A 23,977-nucleotide genomic window follows, 5' to 3' on the forward strand; every position below is an offset into this window, starting at 1 on the left:
ATTTATGGAAGGGACATTTCCATATCTGGTATCTCCTTACAAACTTGCGATTTCAACACGCATTAGGTTTTCTTTTAGGTTTCATCAAAGTGGGGGATGTCCTGCTATAGTTCTTAAAGAAACGCAAGGGGGATGGTGGGAGCCAACCTCTGTCTTCCAGCATAGCAGCCCATTGCTCCAATCATTAGGCCACGATCGCCCGCAGGTTTTTTCTCGCACCAAATTTGCTACTTGAAACGTCTGGTACGTGTGCCAGGCGAAAGTTTCTTGTGTTACCTCCACCTCCCAGCTAGTGTTTCAGACGCTGTGTTATCTGCACGGCCTTCGTGATCGGCCCACGAAAACGGTTGGATACGAGAAAGAAAGTAGTCTGGTGAGCCGAAGAAAGCTGCTCGCTCAAAAATACCCACTCAACACGAACTGCTAATTGGCTTGCGCCGAACGGCAGCAACCACCACTGTGACTAAAAATGCTATAAATGCGAGCTAGTTGGCACGAATCCATAGGTGAAAAACAGCACAAAAGTAAACAGCGACGAGGGAGGAACACAGGACGGGCGCTGACTGCCAGCTACTGTGGTTTATTGTGTGCATGCACAAATATACCTTTAAAAAAAGGGATGGTTGCTATGTGGAACTTCATCCGCGCATACTTCAAGTGATGAAAATTGGACTCCTAATGATGAAACCAGATTACTGGCAGAGATACATAAACTCTTTGTCAAGCAGATCAATTGAAGGAACACTGACCCAGGCATCCCCTTTAAGCGTCATCGCCAACGCATCAAACATCTCACGCAGTTTGCTGTTTAGTCCCTGTAATGTCACAAAACACGTGTTTCTTGAAAGTTCCATGGAACCACAGCAACTCGCCCCAGCTCTCAGTTTTACGAAGTACATTCCTTGAAAGATCGGATAGCGGCCACACTTTGCACTGTGGATGGCAAGATTATACTGCCGCTTTTTGTCTTCACTTTATTGGCGTACTCGCGCAGGCGGTCGTTGAGCCAGCGGCCCGATTGTCCTTTATGTATGCGCGCAGTAAACTCAAATAGCTGGCAGTCAGCTCTCGTCCTGTGTTACTACCTTGTCCCTGTTTATTTTGCGCTGTTTTTTCACCCATGAAACCATGGATGGAAAGATTTCATTTTTCCGGGAGGGGCTGGGGCCCGAGCAGCTTTCCGAACTCCATATATATATATATATATATATATATATATATATATATATATATATATATATATATATATATATATATATATATATATATATAGGGGCCGTTTCTTCAAAGTTCAGCACGCAGGACCCGAAGTAACATAAGGAGGAAAGACACGACGAACTTTTTGGAAGACTTAATTACTTAAAATTTTCGGCTGGTGCACCAGCCTTCGTGACAATACAGGCTACCTTCGTAGAGTACTGCACTCGGACGAAGACTGGTCCACCAGCCGAAAACGTTAAATAGCGAAGTCTTCCAAAAAGTTCGTCGATCGTCTCTTTCCAGCGTGTATATATATATATATATATATATATATATATATATATATATATATATAGTCATATCATAAGAAGCCAACAAACACTGACACCAAGGACAACATAGGGGAAATTACTTGTGCGTAATAAATCAAATAAGGAAGCGATAAATTAATGCAAATTAAAGTGGATGAAAAACATTACCAGGGTTCTACTAGGACACATAAATACCCAAGAAAGTGGATGGGAAAACAGCGCCGCGGTAGCTCAATTAGTAGAGCATCGCACGCGAAATGCGAAGGTTGTGGGTTCGGTTCCCACCTGCGGCATGTTGTTTGTTAATCCACTTTAATTTCCATTAATTTATCGTTTCCTTATTTCATTTATTAAGCACAAGTAATTTACCCTATGTTGTCCTTAGTGTCACTGTTTGTTGGCTTCTTATGATATGACTAATAAAAAATCGGGCCCCTCGGTTAACCCCCTTTCTTCTCGTATATGTATATATATATATATATATATATATATAATTTCTTGCAGGAACTTAGTGTCACCTCGCTGAATTGTTCAGTGAAGTGACGGTCTTATATCACAAGACAGTGTAGAAGACACTTCAATTTCAAAGCCTGAGTCCTCTCCCACCACCAAGAATCTGGCGTCTCTCGGAGGTGTATTCTGTCTTCGCGTAATTGTCGTATACTTCGCTATCACTAATACGGCTTCGCTTTTCCGGAAAAACTGCAGCCTCTCTCTGTATCCGTTTTTTTTCTTTTTCCGTGAGTCCGAGTATAGGCGCTCCTGCGCATGACTGCTGTTGATTCTAATTTCGAGTCAATCCAGCATGGCCTCATTTCGGTTACTGAGTAAATTATACAGTATGCCCCAACTATCATGCAACAAGACTTAAGAGTGTCGACGAGGCGTTTGTACGTACCCCCAGGCACCCCCAAATGACATCTAACTGCTGTGTTTTCAGCGACGCACTAATTGCGTGCAATTTTTCCCAACTGGCAAACCAACCTCACGAAATATGAAAAATACCACGTAAATGCGCTCTCACCCGCATCGCAAAGCAGCGGCCTCAAATGAGCTGATTGAAGGCAACTGCATTGCCTGTTGCAAACCGGAATTAAGAGACAGCGCATCACCTTGATAATGGTGGAAGGAGCACCAACAGCAGGTTTCGCGGCTTTGCAGCTATTCCTTCCTCTTTCATCATCATCATCATCATCATCATCATCATCATCATCATCATCATCATCATCATCATCATCATCAGCCTGGTTACGCCCACTGCAGGGCAAAGGCCTCTCCCATACTTCTCCAACAACCCCGGTCATGTACTAATTGTGGCCATGCCGTCCCTGCAAACTTCTTAATCTCATCCGCCCACCTAACTTTCTGCCGCCCCCTGCTACGCTTCCCTTCCCTTGGGATCCAGTCCGTAACCCTTAATGACCATCGGTTATCTTCCCTCCTCATTACATGTCCTGCCCATGCCCATTTCTTTTTCTTGATTTCAACTAAGATGTCATTAACTCGCGTTTGTTCCCTCACCCAATCTGCTCTTTTCTTATCCCTTAAAGTTACACCTATCATTCTTCTTTCCATAGCTCGTTGTGTCGTCCTCAATTTGAGTAGAACCCTTTTAGTAAGCCTCCAGGTTTCTGCCCCGTAGGTGAGTACTGGTAAGACACAGCTATTATATACTTTTCTCTTGAGGGATAATGGCAACCTGCTGTTCATGATTTGGGAATGCCTGCCAAACGCACCTCAGCCCATTCTTATTCTTCTGATTATTTCCGTCTCATGATCCGGATCCGCCGTCACTACCTGCCCTCAGTAGATGTATTCCCTTACGACTTCCAGTGCCTCGCTGCCTATTGTAAATTGCTGTTCCCTCCCGAGACTGTTAAGCATTACTTTAGTTTTCTGCAGATTAATTTTTAGACCCACTCTTCTGCTTTGCCTCTCCAGGTCAGTGAGCATGCATTGCAATTGGTCCCCTGAGTTACTAAGCAAGGCAATATCATCAGCGAATCGCAAGTTACTAAGGTATTCTCCATTAACATTTATCCCCAATTCTTCCCAATCCAGGTCTCTGAATACCTCCTGCAAACACGCTGTGAATAGCATTGGAGATATCGTATCTCCCTGCCTGACGCCTTTCTTTATTGGGATTTTGTTGCTTGCTTTATGGAGGACTACGGTGGCTGTGGAGCCGCTATAGATATCTTCCAGTATTTTTACATATGGCTCATCTACACCCTGATTCCGTAATGCCTCCATGACTGCTGAGGTTTCGACTGAATCAAACGCTTTCTCGTAATCAATGAAAGCTATATATAAGGGTTGGTTATACTCTGCACATTTCTCTATCAATTGATTGATAGTGTGAATATGGTCTATTGTTGAGTAGCCTTTACGGAATCCTGCCTGGTCCTTTGGTTGACAGAAGTCTAAGGTGTTCCTGATTCTATTTGCAATTACCTTAGTAAATACTTTGTAGGCAACGGACAGTAAGCTGATCGGTCTATAATTTTTCAAGTCTTTGGCGTCCCCTTTCTTATGGATTAGGATTATGTTAGCGTTCTTCCAAGATTCCGGTACGCTCGAGGTCATGAGGCATTGCGTATACAGGGTGGCCAGTTTCTCTAGAACAATCTGTCCACCATCCTTCAACAAATCTGCTGTTACCTGATCCTCCCCAGCTGCCTTCCCCCTTTGCATATCTCCTAAGGCTTTCTTTACTTCTTCCGGCGTTACCTTCGGGATTTCGAATTCCTCTAGACTATTTTCTCTTATACAGTACCAGTGGCATCGTGGATGCCACTGGTACTGTATAAATCTATATAGAACTCCTCAGCCACTTGAACTATCTCATCCATATTAGTAATAATATTGCCGGCTTTGTCTCTTAGCGCATACATCTCATTCTTGCCAATTCCTAGTTTCTTCTTCACTGTTTTTAGGCTTCCTCCGTTCCTGAGAGCATGTTCAATTCTATCCATATTATACTTCCTTATGTCAGCTGTCTTACGCTTGTTGATTAACTTCGAAAGTTCTGCAAGTTCTATTCTAGCTGTAGGGTTAGATGCTTTCATACATTGGCGTTTCTTGATCAGATCTTTCGTCTCCTGCGATAGTTTGCTGGTATCCTGCCTAACGGAGTTACCACCGACTTCCATTGCACACTCCTTAATGATGCCCACAAGATTGTCGTTTATTGCTTCAACACTAAGGTCCTCTTCCTGAGTTAAAGCTGAATACCTGTTCTGTAGCTTGATCTGGAATTCCTCTATTTTCCCTCTTACCGCTAACTCATTGATCGGCTTCTTATGTACCAGTTTCTTCCGTTCCCTCCTCAGGTCTAGGCTAATTCGAGTTCTTACCATCCTGTGGTCACTGCAGCGCACCTCGCCGAGCACGTCCACATCTTGTATGATGCCAGGGTTAGCGCAGAGTATGAAGTCTATTTCATTTCTAGTCTCGCCGTTCGGGCTCCTCCACGTCCACTTTCGGCTATCCCGCTTGCGGAAGAAGGTATTCATTATCCTCATGAATGAGGATAATTACGTCACGCTTATTATCCGTCTCTCTAGGCCGACTGATCACATTGATAACAAAAGCCCCTAGATAACGTAGCCGAAGCGCCAGCCTGACCACGCACGAAACGCGGAAAGCAATGTAACAGGCATAAAATGTTTCAAAATCCCGGCTTTGCTGACACCGCATCGACAGAGTGCGCGCGCAGCTATATTTCGCGCCAGAAGCTTGCTTCGGACCAAAGGCAAATTAAAGTGACTGTTTTAGTTTTCATGAGAATATACGCGTTCTGCAAAATCAGGTTCGTGGCATCAGATAAAAGCGAAATAAACAGACTGGGAAGCGACCCACATGTTGAGGAAAGGCAAGACCGATGTGTTCAAGTAAGTAAATAACCACTTCTAAAAGAGCCGAATTGGCAATCGGGACGCCTGCACGAAAAGAAAAGCGCATTAGACTTCAGTGTACCCTTATTATCTGTGCCACCGCCGTTGAACTTCAGCTGCTGTCTAGAGGACGTGTTCGAATAGGTTTCCTTCTGCAGCTACGCAGTACTGAGTCTGCTTTATCACATCTTCAGTGGCTTTCTTGATGACCGACGCTCGAATTCTACGGCAGACACCTGTTATCCTTGTCTTGAGCTAATCTGACGTCCATCTCGATCATGTAAGCACGATCTTTCCCATAACCCCAAAGAAAGAAATCGAGTGGAGAGAGGTCAAGTGACGTAGCCGGGCAATTTACAGTCCCGTGTCTGCCAATCTAATGCGCATGAAAAGTCACATCCAGTCAGTTTCGTGCTTGGCTGCTGCTGTGTACTAGTGTTCCATTTTGCTGATACCGCAGAAGTGGATGACGTGACAGCGGGACTTCGCTGAGAAACTCATCCACCGCTCCTTAAAGGATTTCGCGTCCGTAACGCTGTCCAGTCTGTGTGTGATCGAAGAAGATGGGAGCCGATCAGTCGCCGCACTTTTTGAGCAACATCGTGCGCACAGATGAAGCCAATTTTCACAGAAACGGCCAGGTAAGTTTGCATAATGCACACTGCTGAAGTGACTCCGATCCACACTGGGTTAAGCGTAATCGGCACCGGTCCTTCAGTGGAAGACGTGACAACGGGACTTCGCTGAGAAACTCATTAACCGCTCCTTCAAGGATTTCGTCCCGTAACGCTGTTCGGTCGGTGTGTGATCAAAGAAGATGGGACTGATTATAATACCGGCGTAAATGCCGCCCACCACATTGATCGCAAGCAGTGGCACCGGTTCCGCTTGCGCTTTACCCAGTGTGCGTTGTACAGTCACTCCAATAGTGTGCCTTATGCAAATTTACCATCGCCTTTCTCCGAAAATTGGCTTCATTTGTGCACATGTTGTTGCTCAAAAAGTCCGGTGGCTCAATGGCCTTTGTGAGGACCCTATTCGAAAAACCTAGATGATTCCACAGCTCCACATGTTCGGAGCATTGGGGCTGGTTAAGGTGGTACAGGTGAAAGGCCGCCGTTTGGAATCCTCCAAATTTGAAAATTGGTACCTGGGCGGCAACTACCCGGATGCTAGCATGGGGGTTTCAGGCCATAAATGCTATACAATATCCGTGCGTAGGCTAGACCCAAAGATGGAGTCCTCCGCTGCTGTTTCTTGAAGTGTCTCTGGTTTTCATAATTTCTGATGATAGTGGACGCGTTTGGTCTAAAGCCACACTTCCATGACTGATATACACGGTGTCCCACATAACTTGAGCCAAGCATTTAAAAATGAAAGGTGTGTCGAAAGCGTAGAACAGTGCGCCTGACAAGGCCAAATCCTGAGGGCCAGTTCCGGCTAGTGAGCAGGTCTACGGGCACCTGCAGGAAATGGTTATCGCGCACGTCCGGACACCTGCAGCATGGCGTCTGAAATAAAGTTGATTCACCGTCTTCACTTGCCTCTGCCTTTTGTTTTTACTGCCGCTTCATTTATTCTTTTGTGTCGTGGATACTTGAGTGCCCAGGTAACAGCAGATTTCGAGGTCTATGGACCATTTCTGGTAAGACAAAGTTCTCTAAGGGGCATGTATTTCTAAGGCCCCTTCGGCTTCGTCTTATTTTCTTTTAAGCTTCAAAAAGCTTAAAACCACTTTGCACAATAACCACTTTGGTAAACCATCGCACTGGCGAGTACGCAAGGAAGAAACGCCTCATCCGGATTCGCAAGGTGCAACCACCTTGCTCCGTCATGCGACCGCATCGGCGGATCGAGCGTGGAACCACGCCCACTCAAAGGGCGAGATTCGAAAACACCAGGCGACGGAAAGAAAAGAGCAAAAAAAAGAACATCACAAATATAGCGTTCATTACAGTATATTATGCCTTGTAGAGCGGATCGTCAACGTTCCTCAAAGCGGCGCTATGGAAGCTTCGGCTCGAGAAAGCGTACAGAAAACTCTCTCGGCTGCACAGAACCACACCTGTCGCGTTCCCACCCGCGGCACGGCCGCTCCTGCATTATAACGCGGCGATCACCGGCGCGCGGCTGTATCCCGCTGGGTGTGGAGGAGGGTGGCCCGTGAGAAACAGGAGCACGATGTGCGACGGGGTTCGTGCATGTACGCCCACGCTACAGCAGCGCACGATTTAGTCCAAGCAAGTAGATGCACCTCGGGAAGCCGTTTGAGACTGCGCGTGGCTTGCTTGGCCTCCACTTGCTTCGAAAATGGAAAAAAAAAAGCCTCAAGTGGGCAGCTTTAAGACATATCTTCTGACCTTGCCGTAAGGCTGCATTTGCTAAGGAGTTTTTCCTTTACCGTGACGCTCAAATAATGTTCAAGCGAAACGTATAAAAAAGTTCCGCTAGAGCAACGGTGCCCAACATATGGAGAAAGGAGTCTGCCGGGTTACAATTTAGAGTTACAAACACACTCGGTATCTGTACTTCTTTCGTGCTTCGCACCCCCCTCTCTCCCTTCCCTACCCTAAAAAGAAAAGACCTTTTTCCATTGGAACTCCATGGTTAAGGTAAAAATGTTTTACATCTCTCGCAGGAGCGAGGCCTCTGCAGTCATCTCTAATTATCACGCGTGCGCTGTGTCACTGTGGAGACATTGAACTACCGTGCGGCTTTTACGTTTAGGTACTCAGTTCGTTGTATTACAAGGCGTCGCCCCTTTTTTATATAGCCAAGAGCAATGTGCAATGTGCATCTAAATCCTTCGATCACTTCTCACGCTGCACTGCATTTTCTGTGCCATAATCAGCGTCACGGAGGCTAAGCGTGACCTTTAAAACCAGAGGTGATCGAACGCCATACGGAGCATAGCGTAGCTTTCGTGCAGACAAAGCCTAGTTCCCGCTTTCTCGCTTCTAGACATTTCCTTTTCGACCATTTCTTTTCATTAATTACCATTTAAAGGCACGGAGGCATTCGCACTTTCACGTTGTATAAGTCATTGCATCATTATACATGTTTTCAATCGCTAAACAACTGCTTCTTTCCCGCTCGGAAAAACACTTTTTATGCAGCATTCATTGAGCAACCGAAAGCTGCATCGGGAGTTCTCCATGTTGCTCTACAGTTTTCTCATTGACACTTTTGTCGAAATATAATATGATAAGTTGATTAATTAATAGGACTATTTGTCTAATTAGGTGGACTGAAGATAATAATCTGAACGTCTTCAAGCGACGATAAACAACATTACCTTGGTTCTGTGTCCAGCTATACGTGGCATTTGCATATCTTTAAATCTTCGTGCATGTTATAGATGGGACACCCTGTAAAGTTTAGAAGAACTTCGCGGGCGAGTCGGTGCATAACTATGTTATGAAGAGTTGCGCGTAGAAAAGAGTAAGCACAGGAAAGAAAAAAGAAAAAAAAGGCGTCTTCCTAGCATAACCTCGTATAGTGTTGCTGGAAACTGCATCTGAATGCTTTTCTGTCAGAGACAGTGTTGAAGTTATGGATAGGAGATAGCCCATAGGACAGCCCTTGTACCCATCCTTTTATTTCTACAGGGCGTCTGTGAAAAGAGATACTGCGATAGTTCATGAAAGACAACTAAAAGCACACACACACACACACACACACACACACACACACACGCACACACACACACACACACACACACGCACGCACGCATGCACGCACGCGCACACACACACACACACACACACACACACACACACACACACACACACACACACACACACACACACACACACACACACACACACACACACACACACACACACACACACACACACACACACACACACACACACACACACACACACACACACACACACACACATGTTTTTGAAGAATCCTCCTCCTGGTTCATCGCCACTCAGAAAGGTTACTGATCGCACCCACCAGGCCACGAAAACCACCTGCCGTTCTGCGGCGTTGAGTACACAGAAGAGGTTATCAGGAGGGTTGATTCACCTCCCAGGGCGTTGCTGAGCCAACTCCACTCCCCTAACACGACGAGTAAGAAGCAGAGCTACGAGCACATCAAGACGCTTTGTTGCTGAGCTAGTTCGTGTACATATTCATTAGAAGGAGGAACATCTCGCTCGAGCGGACGAGAGACATTCTCTGGCTGTATCTCTGTGTATGTGTTCGCTACACGAGCTCTATAAGCTAATACACTTCGTAAGACTAAATGCCAGCCAATCATTATTTAGGGTATATTCTTATCTCCAGGTAACAATATTGTCAAAAGTGGACGATCAATGCGAAACAGCATTTAGAAAAGAAAAAAAAAGAAAAGACTGTGAATTTGGCCCGAGGGAAATTCATGTGTGAGTCTGACATCTCTTTGCATTGCACAATTCGGAGATTAGTTTTAAATCATTCAATTGTTTTTTTTCTTTGGTAGTTACAAATGTCTCGTGCACCCCATGTTATGTGGCTGCCAGATACGCCTGGCGATGGGTAAAACCTAGATGTACGTATATTACTGCCTCTTAGATAAAGTATATTGTACAAGTGCCTTTTAGGCGTGATTTAGTCGTGACTGTGTGCTTTCGGTGTATTAGTTAAGTGATTAAGTTACACAACAACCGGAAACAAAGTTTATTTGTCTCCATGTGCTCCTACTAAGTGTCGTCCTGTAAAAGGCCAACCCCACGCAGAACTTTAACTTCGAATTTTGAGAAGGAACTTCTAGAAATCTGCACTGCCAGTATAGTCATACGAGTACTGCGGCTTTATGAGAACCCCAGCACGCAAAACAAACAAGAAGACAGACTGCGGTCCTTGAACCACCGGCAGGGCAACGTTCTGCAACAGTGTTTATTGGTTCCAATGCTAGATGATCAGCAACTCGCGCTCCGCACAAGCACTGTGTGTACGAAGCAACGACCGCCGTAGGTGGGCCCCTCGAAAAAACACCTGCCACTCGCTTCGAGTAAGTGGGGTCCGATGGCATCAACGCAACACCCCCCCCCCCCCTAAAAAAAAACGCCCTTCATCGGACGGGCGCGCCTAGGCGCTTGAACAAGCTGGCCAGGTTATTAGCCCTGTTGCAAGAAGCCGTTGACCGCTTGCTTGGGAACACGGAGCTAGGTTACGTGGTCAGTGTATGAAGCTGAGGATGGAAGGGTGGGAGGGGAAGGGGGCAAGGGGGGGGGGTCGAATAAAAAAGCGATCGACTATAAACCCGTGCAAGCGAGGCCCCTTTCTAGATCGGAATGCCGGCAAGTATTTTGGCGGCAGGTGCGAGGCGAGTGCGATGCTTGAAAAGCCAAACATGGCAGCCTGTTTGGGGCCCTACTGCAGGGAGATCTCTAGCTCTCGGTCTTGCGGGCACGGCAGCATGTCGGTGGCCGAATCGCGTTGCATGTCGAATGCCGGACATCGCCAGCAATCTTTCGTGATACCCCTGTCTCGTATCTGCCGAATTCATCTTTACTACCACATTCCTGGCCTCATCCCATTCCCTGCCACGATTTCCCTGCGATTACCTGCATTTGCCTAATGTGTCTACATGATAGTGTAGATCCGGCTGTATCTGCCTGTATTCGATGTACCTGCGGCTTCGATGGTGCTTTATACTCCATTCCGTCGGCTTCTAGTCTAAGGTGACGCCTAAAATAGTTTCTGTTCCGTCGTTCGATGCCTGGTCGTCAGTTTCCGTTTCATTTCTTGTATTCAATGTTTGGACCCCATGACTTGAAACAGCTACTCTTAACGCTCAATATTCTTTTCTTCGCCATCGGCGCTTCAAAAAAAAAAAAAAAAAGCTGTACATCGTGAAATATAGTGCAATATGGAGCAAGTCACAGGTGAATTCGGTGTTACGTTTAGAAGGAACGCGCAGCGCACTGCAGGCAAATGAATTCAGTTTCACAATTTGTTACATTTCGCGCGGTGAAGAGTCGTTAACCAGATATTGCAATCATCGATGTATAAGGTGATTAACAAAATCAGCATGATGCGCCGTCTATTCATTCAAGTCTACTTTTACAGCACGTTACAATACGAGTCCTGAAAAAAAGTGAACTGAAGGCGGCATAACCACCTAAGTCTGGCTGCCTAGAGATAGGGAGCAGAAAAAATTATGCAGATGGGACGCACACTTTGGAATCCATAAGAAACGAAGCTTCAACCAAGTGGTGTGCAATAACTCGCACACAACTAACATCGATGCAAACTGTCGTGCCTACTTTGAGCCTTGGCAGCACGTAACCTCATGCAAAGTTTGTCTTTATCCACCACGAAGGTCACCGCTTTATTTTCGCCTAATTTTCACATTCACGCACAGCACCACGTGAGATGCATACGTAAAAGCGTCACAAGGAGGAAAGCGAATTACAATGCTTGTTGAGGGAAGAATGGCCTGTCCAGGTTTATTCACAGGGGTGCACGACCGATATATAACTATACATTTACGGATTCTGTACATATTGCGTCACAGTGGTACATGTCCATTCTGGAGGACTGGACAAGAGTGGGTGCCCACCTAGTAGCCCGTGCCGAATGGATAAATAAAAATAAATAAATAAAAAAAATTGGTTGCATACACAGCATTCGATTACATAAAGAGGTCGGTGGGCTTCAGGCATGCCCGTGAAGCGAAATTATATATGTGTCGCGGTTTCTGCGCGAATTAACTTTTCTATGCCGCAGAACCGAAGTGAGCTTGCAGGCACAACTGTGTCGACCAGCTCGCAGGGGTTGTATAAGCAGCGAAACGGCATTTCAGTTCTCATTGGCTGCTACGCCACGTCTGGTGCGGGCCTCAAAGTAGCAGGGCGGAGCAGGGCACATCTGCTACGGCGATGGCGCGCCAGGTATATTGCGTGAGGGGAGCGGGCATCGCCGCGACGCACGTCATCCTCGCTCTCGCTAGCCTGTGTTGTCCGCCCGTACCTCGTGCGCGCAAGCTGTCGTCTGCGTTCTGAGTCCGCCTCGGTAATCGCTGTAAAGAAATTAATGTATAATAACACCAGAATAAATTCGAAAGAAAAAGGAACGTTAACGGTAGTGAGTTTTGAACTTACGACCCCACGCTCAGAAGCCTGGTGTCTTCTTACCCGTGCTAAACGAGCCGTTGGTCATGCGTCTGAACGCGCTCGCTTGCTCGCGAGCAGTTCATAACACGAAGGACCGCTCAGCAGCGTTCAAATGGACATTAATTCTTTCGCATTCAGAGCTCATAAGAAGTGCTCAGGTGTCCTCGCATTTTTTTTCTCAAATAATTGCGCTTATGATCACTACGGGGCAATGACTAAGACGCCAGCGGTATTCGTGTTGTTAGATGGGAGGATGCGGCCGAAGTCTCATGTAATAATCTCAATTTAAAATAAAGAAAATTAATTGTTTCAAACATTAGCCAAATCAGTTTGAAATTCTGCGATATTGAAGGGAAAAAGAATGTTCTTTAATTGAACAGTAGTTGCGACCTAATCATAATTTGTGATATACGCCACTCCACTTTTCTGTGTAGCAGCGCATCTCGTTTAATTCGAAATACGCATAAACTGTAGCACTCTTAGGCTTTCTACACCTTTGTGGACTTTTACACCTAAGGCAGCTGGGCGCCGCCATAGGCATCATGCTAGCGCCACCTGTCGGTTCTCAGCGGAAGCGTCATTGTCGCGCCATGCTGGGCTATTAACTGCGCCGGCAGCACCTTTTGGCAACGTGTTCGTATAAGGTGTACCGACGTTTGTGTCTGTGAATTCCTGCGGAATTTTTGTTAGCGCGTTGCAGACGCATCTTTCTGCGCGCGAAGTCTTCATCGCTGCTAGGAAATGGCCACAGTGGCCACAACGAACAGCAGCACGCAGCCAGGCGCCAGTGGGACCTGCACATTGTCGGCTGGGGATACGATCGACATCGGTGAGTGTGTGCGCTCAACTCGCAATGTTTTGCGCGTCAATTTCGCGTAGAATAAACAATGCATGCTGTGTTTCATCGTTCGCTGCGTCCGTGATCGCGCAGCCAGCAATTGCATACAGGTGCGTCTGTGAGTTGTACTTTGAACGGGAGTGTTAGCGGCAGCTGTCAGCTCGCAACGTTTGTGGCGGCGCGGACACCGCATCTTCCCATCGCTCGCTTTCCTGCTATGAACAATGCCATGTCGCATGATTGGTCTGCAACCAAGCTGCTTAGGATCGCTTCGCGATGGTGTCCTCCCAAAATCTTCGTTCTCTGTTGCAAGTGCTTTCCACTCAGGCATGCGCGGAACGACGCAGTTTGTACTGATCTGCGGTCGCGGAAAGCCGTCTTGCCATCCTAATAAACCGCCCGCATCGCTGGCGTGCTACGAAGCCTCATCTCGCGTAATAAATGGAAACGATGTGAGAACGAAGCGATATCTACCGTCTCAGAAAAACGAGCACTCCGCGGTAGCCCGTAGTCCAGTGGCTATGGCGTTGCGCTGTTGGACGTAAGGCCGGCCGCAGCGTCTACTGCCGTGCGTTGTGTTTACACTAAAGGAGCCGAGCTGGTCAAAGTAATCTGGAGCACCCCACTACAAACAGCATTTAATGTTTTAGTCAAGGGAATGTAGGGACGTTGCAGTCTGAGCCACGGGCGTGACAATGTCGCCTCCAAGTGCATCTCACAGTTTAACACATATGAGATCGATGATCTGTATTCTCCCATCGCATGCTCCCATTGTATTTGATAACCCGCCGTGGTGGCGTAGTGGCTATGGCGTTGCGCTACTAGGCCTGGGGGCGCTGGATCAGATCTCGGCCGCGGCGGCCGCATTTCGGTGGGGGTGAAATGCTAAAATTTCCGTGTATTGTGCATCGGGTGCACGTTAAATAAACCCAAGTGGTCAAAATTAATCCTGAGTCGTTCTCTACGGCGTGCCTTGTAATTAAATCGTGGTTTTGGCACATAAACCCTCAGAATATAATTTTTAATCATTCTATTTGTTGCTGAAGTGTATGCAAATATTGTGCGCAAGGAAGCTTGATTAGTTATTCTTACAGTGTTCTGGTTTTAGCCTACATATACACTCACTGGTTGATGTCACCTATTTTTCAGATGGAGTGACCTGCGTGCACCCAATGTTTGTCAACAGCTGGGTGGACGACGTCAAGGCGTTGCGAAGTGTGTCTAGTGCCCACATTGTGTGCTACCTCATCAAGAGCAAGGCGTGTGACCACAAAGAAGCTGAGGCATACAAAGGCCTAGACTCCTACAATTTTGTGCAGAGTGGCTGGGTGGGCCAGGTGCTTTGTAACAATGTTAACGCAGGCTTAGTGTACCTCAAGGCGGATGTTCGACCATCGCAGGGCATAAATCAAAAGCCTTGGAAAGCATGAGCTTGTGTCAGGCACACCGGACAGGTGATCACTGCTGGTTGCTCGTGTATGGCTGGGAAAGCAAGGGTTTGCAGCCATGTTGGTGCACTACTGTGGAAAGTCGATATGGCTGTCGCCTCGGGAATGACCGGCACATCATGTACTGACCAAATAGCTCAGTGGAACAGGGGAACAAAGAGGAATGTGGAACCTGTCCTGCTTGAAGATATGGACTTTAAGCTGCAAAAACGAACTGTGGACTCCGAAAATAAGGCCCCAAAACCCACAAGAAAGTTTCATCACTTCGGAGATGATGTAGAGCTGATAAACCACATTGGGAGCAAACCATTTTCAGATCTCTTCAACATTCCTGGTGAGGGCACATTTCTTCCAACATGAAATGAGTGCATTAGTGTTAAGTGAAATGCCTTCAAGTTACAGCGGCGGCTGTTTCTTAAAACCGTATATTTTTTTGGCACTGAATCGCATACGTACGTTAGGAGACTGACAGGTTCTTTGTTGCCATTTATTTAACTAAATAGTAATGCAGATTGTGATAGTAGGTTTTGGTGCCTTTCAAACACAGTAGATATCATGTTAGGTTGTTGCACATCATTATATATACAAGTGGTGTTAGCCGGTACAGTACAGTGCGAATTGTGTGTAATTGCTTTATATCTTGCAGGTACTTTGCTTCATAGTACACTGAATGCGGCTGCTCGGGACCCACGTGCTTCTGATCTGCGAAGCCAGCCTCGCCACTCACATACAGACCCTTTGGAACTCCCAAAAGGCTGCGACCCTTACAAAGTATTTTATCAAATGTTTGTTATGCTTTCGAATGTAGGACGGGCTTCCCTTGAATTTGCCACTGGGGAACAGTGGTGCCCGCCATATGGCTCATGGCCAGGCGCCTTCGCATAACTGCATAAAATGTGAAGCGGGTTCCTAAAAGGGAAAGCACTGATCTCTCGAAAGCTGTTTCTGCACTGTCAAATCCATGCTTTACCGGTAATGCTGCCACAAAACATGGGCTGAAGCACGAAGTCATTGCAAGAGTAGCATTTATGAGGCAGACTGGTCTGGCTGTAGCGCAGTCGGGTATGGTAGTGAGCAGTAGACATCCTTGGCTGTCTGCAAGCCCTGATGGCATCTGTGCTGATGAAGCCCCAGTTGAGATCAAGTGTCCCACAGTTTCAGATTGCATGGTGTTAATTGAAAAGGGAAAGTATGACGTTAAGCTTGTGAATGGGGAACCTGTGCTTTGTCCAGGTGGCAAAAATGGTTAGTATAACCAAGTGCAGTTTATCATGTTTTGATGTGGCAAAAGCACCTGCTATTTTTATGTGTGGTCGGCTGAAAGTTATGTCATTGTAAATGTGCCTATTGACATTGAACAGAACCTGAAGAGGCTCAAAACATTCTACTTTTTGCATCTCCTGCCTCACCTTGAGGACCTAAATTATAAAAAAAGCTGGCTGTGTGCAAAAAGTATGACGAGATTTGCGATTTGTGATGCGCAAGTAAAATTTTATTTATTCATAAAGTCTGCTTCATTGGAGCCGCCCAAGTATATTGAATGAATAAAAAACATTCAACCACCTTTTAACACCTTGGCTTCACATCACTTCCATAAGCTTCACAGGTACGTAACCAGTGAGGTTACAAAAAAATTGGCAGTGGCTTAGCTCGGCTATGCCAGGATATACGTAACGAAAGCTAAGGCATAGCATGGTTAGCCTTGGTTAATCTTGATTGCAAGTCCAGGATAGTGTGGTTGTCTGGCTATGTTGCGGCGTTTAGCCAATCATTCGGCGCTCTGTTCGTCTGTTTACTGGGCGATTAATTGGTTTCCTCTTCATATCATTCTGATGTCGATTCCAGACCTCCTTCTGCTTGTCAGAATTGTCGCCGTCCATACTGCCGCCTCAACTGTGGTTGCAACGCACGCGAACTCTCCTTTTCAATCCTCCGACATGTTATCAGGCATGTGACGCAGCTGGCGAAGCGAGTGGAGGCGAGCGCAACGACGAGGAACGCGGTGTGACGTTATGTGCCTCCTCAGAGCACGGCCACGGCGAAATCGCAAGTTCACGCTTTAAAACGGCATTAGTGAAGTGAAGTTTACCCTATTTACTTCTCACAGAGAGCTTATAAGGCTAAATTAAAGTACATACGGGACATTTATGCTTTTGTCTGTTCGTTGATGAGCGGGCGTTTAAGGTTACAGAGTCCTGCACAAACAAGGACAATTTTGCTGGCATATTTTCTTGACTTGATGGGCAGTACTTGCTTGAAAATTCTGTACGTCTTGATTCGGTTGATTGCCCGTTCAACATGAATTCGTAGCGAAGCGATGCGCCTATAGTTTCGGTGACTTCATTTTCAGGTAGCTGATCCTTTCCTGAAAAAAAAAAGATGAAAAGGCAGTCATGTAAATGTAATTACTGTGTAGCTCTTAAGTTTATGGAGGTTATGAAAACACTATTGTGGACACCGACCTTTTCTAAATGCAGGCCTGTTCATTTTATTCCCTTGAACCTCAAAATAAGGGCCAAGCTTGAAACTACGGTCTGCCATTATCTCATCACGTGGAAGGAGGTACTCCTCCACTCCACATGTCTACAATGTATTTGTCTGACGCCCTGCCTCCATACACATCTGACACAAACATTATAAATCCATTTGGTGCTATGACGGTAAGAAATTTCATCGTGTTTGCACCGTTGTAATGGCTGTAACTTTGGGATCTGGCCATTAGTTTCCGTGGCCTTTGCATTAGTGCTTCAGTGCAGTCGAATATGCATGTTGTACGACTGTACTCGTTGTTTCTGAAACTCTCAGGCATGCTTGCCCGAAACCTTGAGCGGGGAAGCCACACAAAAACTACTTGCATGATCTTCACCAGATCGTCCAGCACTCTCGAAAATTTTCTAGAAACATAAGCTACAGAGACGTCGAACCGTCTTGCTAAATCGCCACAAAGGAGGCCAAGTCTAAGCCTCATGAGTGTCAATAACAGCTGGTCTTCGATGTTCAAGAGCTTGCGAACTGTCTTGTCTCGAGTCTTCAGTGCTGACACGAGCTTGTCAAATACAGCCACAGAAATGCCAGTGTAAAAATGAATGTCATCACTGGTCAGTGTTCGATAGGAAATAGTTCTCATGGTCATAGAAAGTCTTGTGCTGGTGTAGGAATGGTCAGCTGGTGGCAGTTCCCATTGTGTGGAGCTATCTTTCATCACCTACAAGGAAGTGGAAAGGCATGTCATAATGCAGAACACGTTAACATTACAAAATATTACCTTTGTATTTTTCCTTGTCATGATGTGCTCGGTTTTGCTTACGTGAATCTGACAAAATGACAGTTTTGTGGGAAACTTAAACACATCATCCGGCCACTCAAATAATCTGCGTGCATACTTACGTCAACTTCGTGATCTGATATTAAGCTTCCACAAGCTTCATTTTCTGCAACACTGCTGTCTGGAGTAGCTACACCATAAGTGAAATCCTGTAAAAAAAGCACAGCAGCAATCACCATTGCAGTGTCGCACAGGAAGTAGACATGATCATGTGGAGGGGAGAGCGCCTGTACACTCACATCAGGTTCTTTATCCAATGTACATCTGACCAGTGAATTTCCAATGTGAAGGGAAACCTGCAGAAAAAATTGGCACCTCTGTTCAACTGGAAGCAGCATATGAAAAAGCCTAGATTGTCCAGACCATTCACATCTGGTTCATGAATTGTGCCAGAGCTGGGAAACGTATCTTCGCTGCAGTGAGCCTATGAAAGGAGAAACCATGTGAATGTGTGTACTTCTTAAACAGGCACGGTGTTCAGAAGCCTAGACTGGCTGTGTGAGCACTTACATCTCCATTCCCCAAAACATTGTTGAATGATGTGGTTTCCATGTGTGCTGCAGCCTGTTGAAGTTGAGTTATCTTTAAATATGACAATATAAGAATGCAGAAGAAATTGCACGAGTGCTTACTCTTTCATAATGTGTAAAGAACTGAACAGCACTTGTGTCAATAAGTGGTGCAGAAGGTCACTTAAAGCTGGTTCACTTTCAAATGCATCAGTGCACACTGCAGGCTCACTGTGGGAAGTCTCCTGTTGAGAGAACGACAGCAACAGTTGGCATGGTTTTATGGTGTCTGGTGTGCCTGTAACCTTAAGCTGTTGGCAAGACTACTTACGTCTGTTTCCTGACATGCACAAGAGCTGTCTAGAATTATCTCGGCACCATCTCCAACCTGGTATGGGTAGGACACATAACAGTGAGCACATATTCTCGGTGATAGTATGTCAAGACAGTGAATGCATGCCTACTCACATATTGCAAACTTTTCAAAAGAGAGGCCAATGTGGAAGCTTGTGCATCATAAGTGACCTGTAAAAACACATCAATAGCTTTAAGCCTGTTGCATTGACAGAACTTCCGCTGGCCTACATAGTTATGAAAACTTCACAACGCGGGAAAGACCTAGTTGGGGCATTTCCAGTTAGTGAAGTTACTTGTAGGCAAAACATCAACTAACAAAGTTTTTGTTCTGAAAGACAAGTTTGTTTAACAAACGAAATACCTTCCCATATTGTGGTACGCAACATACTTAAATCTTTCTTGTGACCATTGGCTACATTGTTCTTATAACGACACACACCGGCTATTTTCCATAGTTCAGTTCACTGGTATGTTCAAATTCTGACAAATTAGACCAAAGAAAAGCCTTACACTCTGTGAAGGAACCTGACGTGACTCTTCATCTCGTGTGTCTCTGCTCGTTTTTCTCTGGAACCGAAGTAAATCATTATCAGCCACACAGTGATAACAATCTGTACACTTGCCTTCCGCTTAGTTGGTGCTGGCGTATTTTCATCATGGTTCAGGCGTCTGCGCCTAAAGATAACCTGAAATATTACGAAGCTTTTTTATTATCGCAGCTATAAATTCTTGGCTTTTATGTGCTAAAGCCATTGACAAAATTATGAAACCCATAGCAGTAGAGACGAACTTATTAATTCTGACAACCCGAAATTCTTAGACCACTCAAGCATTAGTACTCGGAGCGTTTTTGCGGTTTGGGGGGCCTCCACAGAAATGTCGCCGCCTCGGCTGCGTATTGGCACCGCTACTTCGGTCTTGGCAGCGAAACGCCTTAACCTCCAGGCCACCGCAGCAAATCTGTTATAGCAGCCAAGAACGGAGGCTTCGATTCAGCAACAATTGCTGATACATCGCCACGGACAAGCGAAGCGACGAAGATGTAAAAAGTTAACGTCTCACCAGTTCAATATCGTGTCCTCCGCACCGATAGCATGAAGCCTAGCTCAATCGTAACATTTGCACAGCACCACTATCGAGCATGAAATGCGGCACATGTTTCCTATTCAGGTTCGGCAGAAATGAGGGGCAAAAATAGCTACGAGCTACGGTACATGACTTCAAAGCTTTTTCACTAGAGATGTAAAGGCCCAATGCAATGTCTAAGGCACTAATTACATGAAATTCGGTGCTTTAGAACGGGTGAGGTAGCGATGAACAAGTGTTGACTTACCTTTCGCTGGTGACCCAAGTTCAGCATTGGCAGCGGGTTTTGCTCCGTGCGTTGCGCAAAACACACACGTGAATTTCTGTTTGGCACGAAGTCTTTCCTGTTTATCAGAGAAGTCCCTTGACGATCCAAGTCGACGCTCGCGGTGACGCGGTGCAACAGAAATATATCGCAACCACATTGCTCCTTCTTCACAGCGTGTTCTTCGCACAAGCTATCCGCGATATTCTTTCGTTTTCGCTGGTTGTTGCCACAACCCACCACTACACAGTGCTGACCGGACGACGTAGGCGCGGTGAAAGGCATTTCTGCTGTTAACCAGCGCACGCAAAAAGAAGAAAACACATTGAAACACGCACGCGTCAACTTCTGTCGAGCAAATTTAACAGCCCAATGCAAGAGGGCCACTCTGGGTTACCGGAAACGGAAACGGCGAATCGAACGCAGTACTCCCGGTTCGAGAGTATCCCCGCGCTCTCCGTAAAATCGTGTAAAGACTAGATTTATTTATTAGCAAATTTACAGGCACATTGTGCGGTCATCTCGCGCAAGGTGGAGCTGGATAACGCTGGCGCAGGTCTTCCCCCTGCAGTGGGAGTAAAATAATTAGAGGGATGATGTCTGTATCCTGCAAAAAAACTGTAGCATAAAGCCAAACGCAGGAAGCACGATGCTTTGCTTATTGCCTGGTTTGAAGAAACGTGTATGTATGTATGTATGTATGTATGTATGTATGTATGTATGTATGTATGTATGTATGTATGGATGGATGGATGGATGGATCAGGGGCGTAGCCAGGGGTGGGCTTATGGGGCTTTAGCCTCCCCCCCGAAACTTTTTCTTGCTGTCTTGTACCGCATACCAAAACAATCGTCGGCGCCGAAAATCATTAAGGATTTTGTCTAGAATGCCTTTTTCACACTCGGAAATACATTTCAGCGCGAACATTGCAAACTCGGGCTGGATTTCGTGGTAACGCCCTTGCACCGGGACTCACATAACGTAAGGAACCCTATCAGAGCATATACTGTTTCAAGGGCGTTCTGATGGCGAGCGGGCTCGTCGCTTCATCTCACGGAAGCCGAGTAATCTACGGAGAGCATGTATTTCAATTCCAAAATTTTGAGGGTATAAAGCTCTAGTAAACAATTGATGTGAAAGGTGCATTAACATATCCAAAGTGGTGCTTTAGATTTTCAGTTCCGGAACATTGTGGGTTTAATGTTGTTATAAACATTTCACGCCAATGTTGCATTAACTTTTCTAAAGTCGTACATCAGACCATACAACGCGACAAGCCAAATCGACACACTATCACACAAGTTGACAGAGCGCCCAGCGAGGTCCGATGAGACGAAGCGTTGTGGTGGTTCATTTGTGCCATCATGTCACAGAAAAGAATATACATTTTTTTTTTCACCTGCGCCAAAGCATTCAGGCCAAGACGCTAAAGCCAGCATAGATAACGACGTTCTTATTTATTTTTCCTCTTTGACTTTTATTCGCGCGGACACATTTAACCTCTTCAATTTTCTTGTTCTGGCTACCCGCAGGCTGCCAGAGCCAGCCAAAGCGCATGCGTTTTTCTTGGGTTGTCCCGACCACTGCGCAGCGCGCTTCGGTTGCGCGTTTATGTTTCTCTGGCCGAGTTGATTTTCGCCTGGCAGAGTTTTGGACAACTTCTGGCTAGCAGACGAGAAAAAGAAACAATGGTCGCTCGCCGCCATCACTGTGGGAACACGACGTATTGCAACGCGTTCCCTTGAGCGCAACCTCGCCGGAAAGTCTTGTCTCGCCGGTGTAGGATACGGAGCACTATGCGTATGGTTGCCAAGCGTCTCACGTTTTCTTCAATATTCCTTCGGTAGCCACATATTAGGTGCTCAAAGTAGGCATTCGATTGTGGCCAACAGGCTTTCCTTTGGTTTCCTTTTTCATTTCGGTGGCCCCGCCCCCCAAGAAGAAAATAGACATTGTTGCGGCGCAGCGAATTGCCGCATGGTGAAAGTTCGATTTCGTTACTGCTTTTGCAGAAAGTAAAGGTCCACGGGAGGCTTCAGTTGCCGAATACTCTTACTATATTATTGCAATAGCAATTATATGGACACTCCAGGCGCATTCCAGCCGGCGCCCTCATATTCTGTATTAAGCCCAAGGGCGATACGATCATGACCGTGCGCCGCATGCTGCATTTGCGAGTCAAGGCGTAGGGAGGGAAAGGGGGGGGGGCGACGATGGTGGCTCAGTCTTGCGCGCGCAAGGGAGAAAAGCAGGGAGGAAGCGTGCTACCTACCGCTGCGCGCGATACATCGGGGGAGTGCAGGGCGGGGGGAGTCAGTTACAGACTTTTTGAAGCAACAACCCAAGGAGTTTTATGAGACGGGAAGCATGCAACTCGTTAGTCAGAGGTACAAACGTCTAAATGCTCATGGAGACTACTTTTAAATAAGGTGCCCCGCTTGTCATATATTCGCATTAGGCTCACTTTCATTTGACTCGCCTTCGTATGTTTTGGAGCAATCCTGTTTTTTATATGCGCTCTCTGTTGCGACTAATTTCGGTGCAATTACTCAGAATACACGACCAGTGACAGCTCCTCCTGCGCAACACATTGGAACGAAGGACAGCGTCATTGAGATTTTTTGTTGGCCATTGCATATGTACAAGAATGTAAACAAGGTTCTTAGATAACAAAGTTTCATTAAAATATTTGTCCTCAACTTCTTCATTTCACAGACTTTACATTTTCATATCAGCGGCATGCACTGCTTTATATAGTTATAAAGTTCGTGTGATATTTTCCTTAGTTATTAAATGGAGAAAAATACATGGAAGCATTGATATCACTTATTTCGGGCACAACTTTTGGGACATACGAGTACATTCTTTTATGAAAAGAATAGATATTTCACTTGTCTTGACAGTGCGTAGAGTTAAAAAAATCGCTCGCAGCATCTCTGGCAATTGCAATGCAGTTATTATTCATGTATTTGATGCCTCCACAAATACTATAAGGAGGTGGCCGAGCTGGAACGTGAGACGCCGGAGGGGGGGGGGGGGGAGGCGAGCGAAATTTTTGGCTACGCCACTGGTGTGTGTATGTATGTATGTATGTATGTATGTATGTATGTATGTATGTATGTATGTATGTATGTATGTATGTATGTATGTATGTATGTATGTATGTATGTATGTATGTATGTATGTATGTATGTATGTATGTATGTATGTTGAGTGAGCTCATCTGACAGCCACACACGCGGACTATGAGAATGGTAGCAAGCTGCGGATGAAATAATCCGCAACAAAAAGCCGGCACCGTGAGCGTTTCCGCGTCTAAGTACCCAACCCACCTCAATACAAGGCCGTCGTGGACGGTAATTGAATTGAAGCCGTGTGCATGCGTACATGCCTACGTGTGCCTCTGTGTGCTTCTGTGTTCACCACACCGGCAAGCGGCAGCCGGAGACGAATGAGTCCAGGATCCCACTTTTCTTTTTCGTTCCGCACTGACTTGGCACTGAAGCGCGCCGGTAGGCGCGGTGAAAACACCAACACGGTTCGGAGAAAAGAACTCCACGTCCGGGCCCACGTGCGCGATGGTCCTCCACACACGTGCGTGGGCATATATACACGGGGAGACGGCGGCGG

General features: G+C 46.1%; 1 long non-coding RNA gene and 1 pseudogene across 1 annotated transcript; both read right to left on the reverse strand.

The window, feature by feature from the left end:
• Positions 1-16,761: 16,761 nt before the first annotated feature.
• On the reverse strand, positions 16,762-17,932 carry LOC142558402 (uncharacterized; annotated as a pseudogene).
• A 1,027-nt stretch (positions 17,933-18,959) lies between these two features.
• LOC142558053 (uncharacterized) lies at positions 18,960-19,549 on the reverse strand. The gene is made up of 3 exons (XR_012822939.1): positions 19,507-19,549; positions 19,108-19,164; positions 18,960-19,027 (listed from the first exon to the last, which is right to left on the reverse strand). It is a non-coding gene; the product is annotated as an uncharacterized LOC142558053 (long non-coding RNA).
• Between the last annotated feature and the right edge of the window lie 4,428 nt (positions 19,550-23,977).

The sequence above is a fragment of the Dermacentor variabilis genome, chromosome 9, assembly GCF_050947875.1.
Source record: "Dermacentor variabilis isolate Ectoservices chromosome 9, ASM5094787v1, whole genome shotgun sequence".
Taxonomy (NCBI): domain Eukaryota; kingdom Metazoa; phylum Arthropoda; class Arachnida; order Ixodida; family Ixodidae; genus Dermacentor; species Dermacentor variabilis.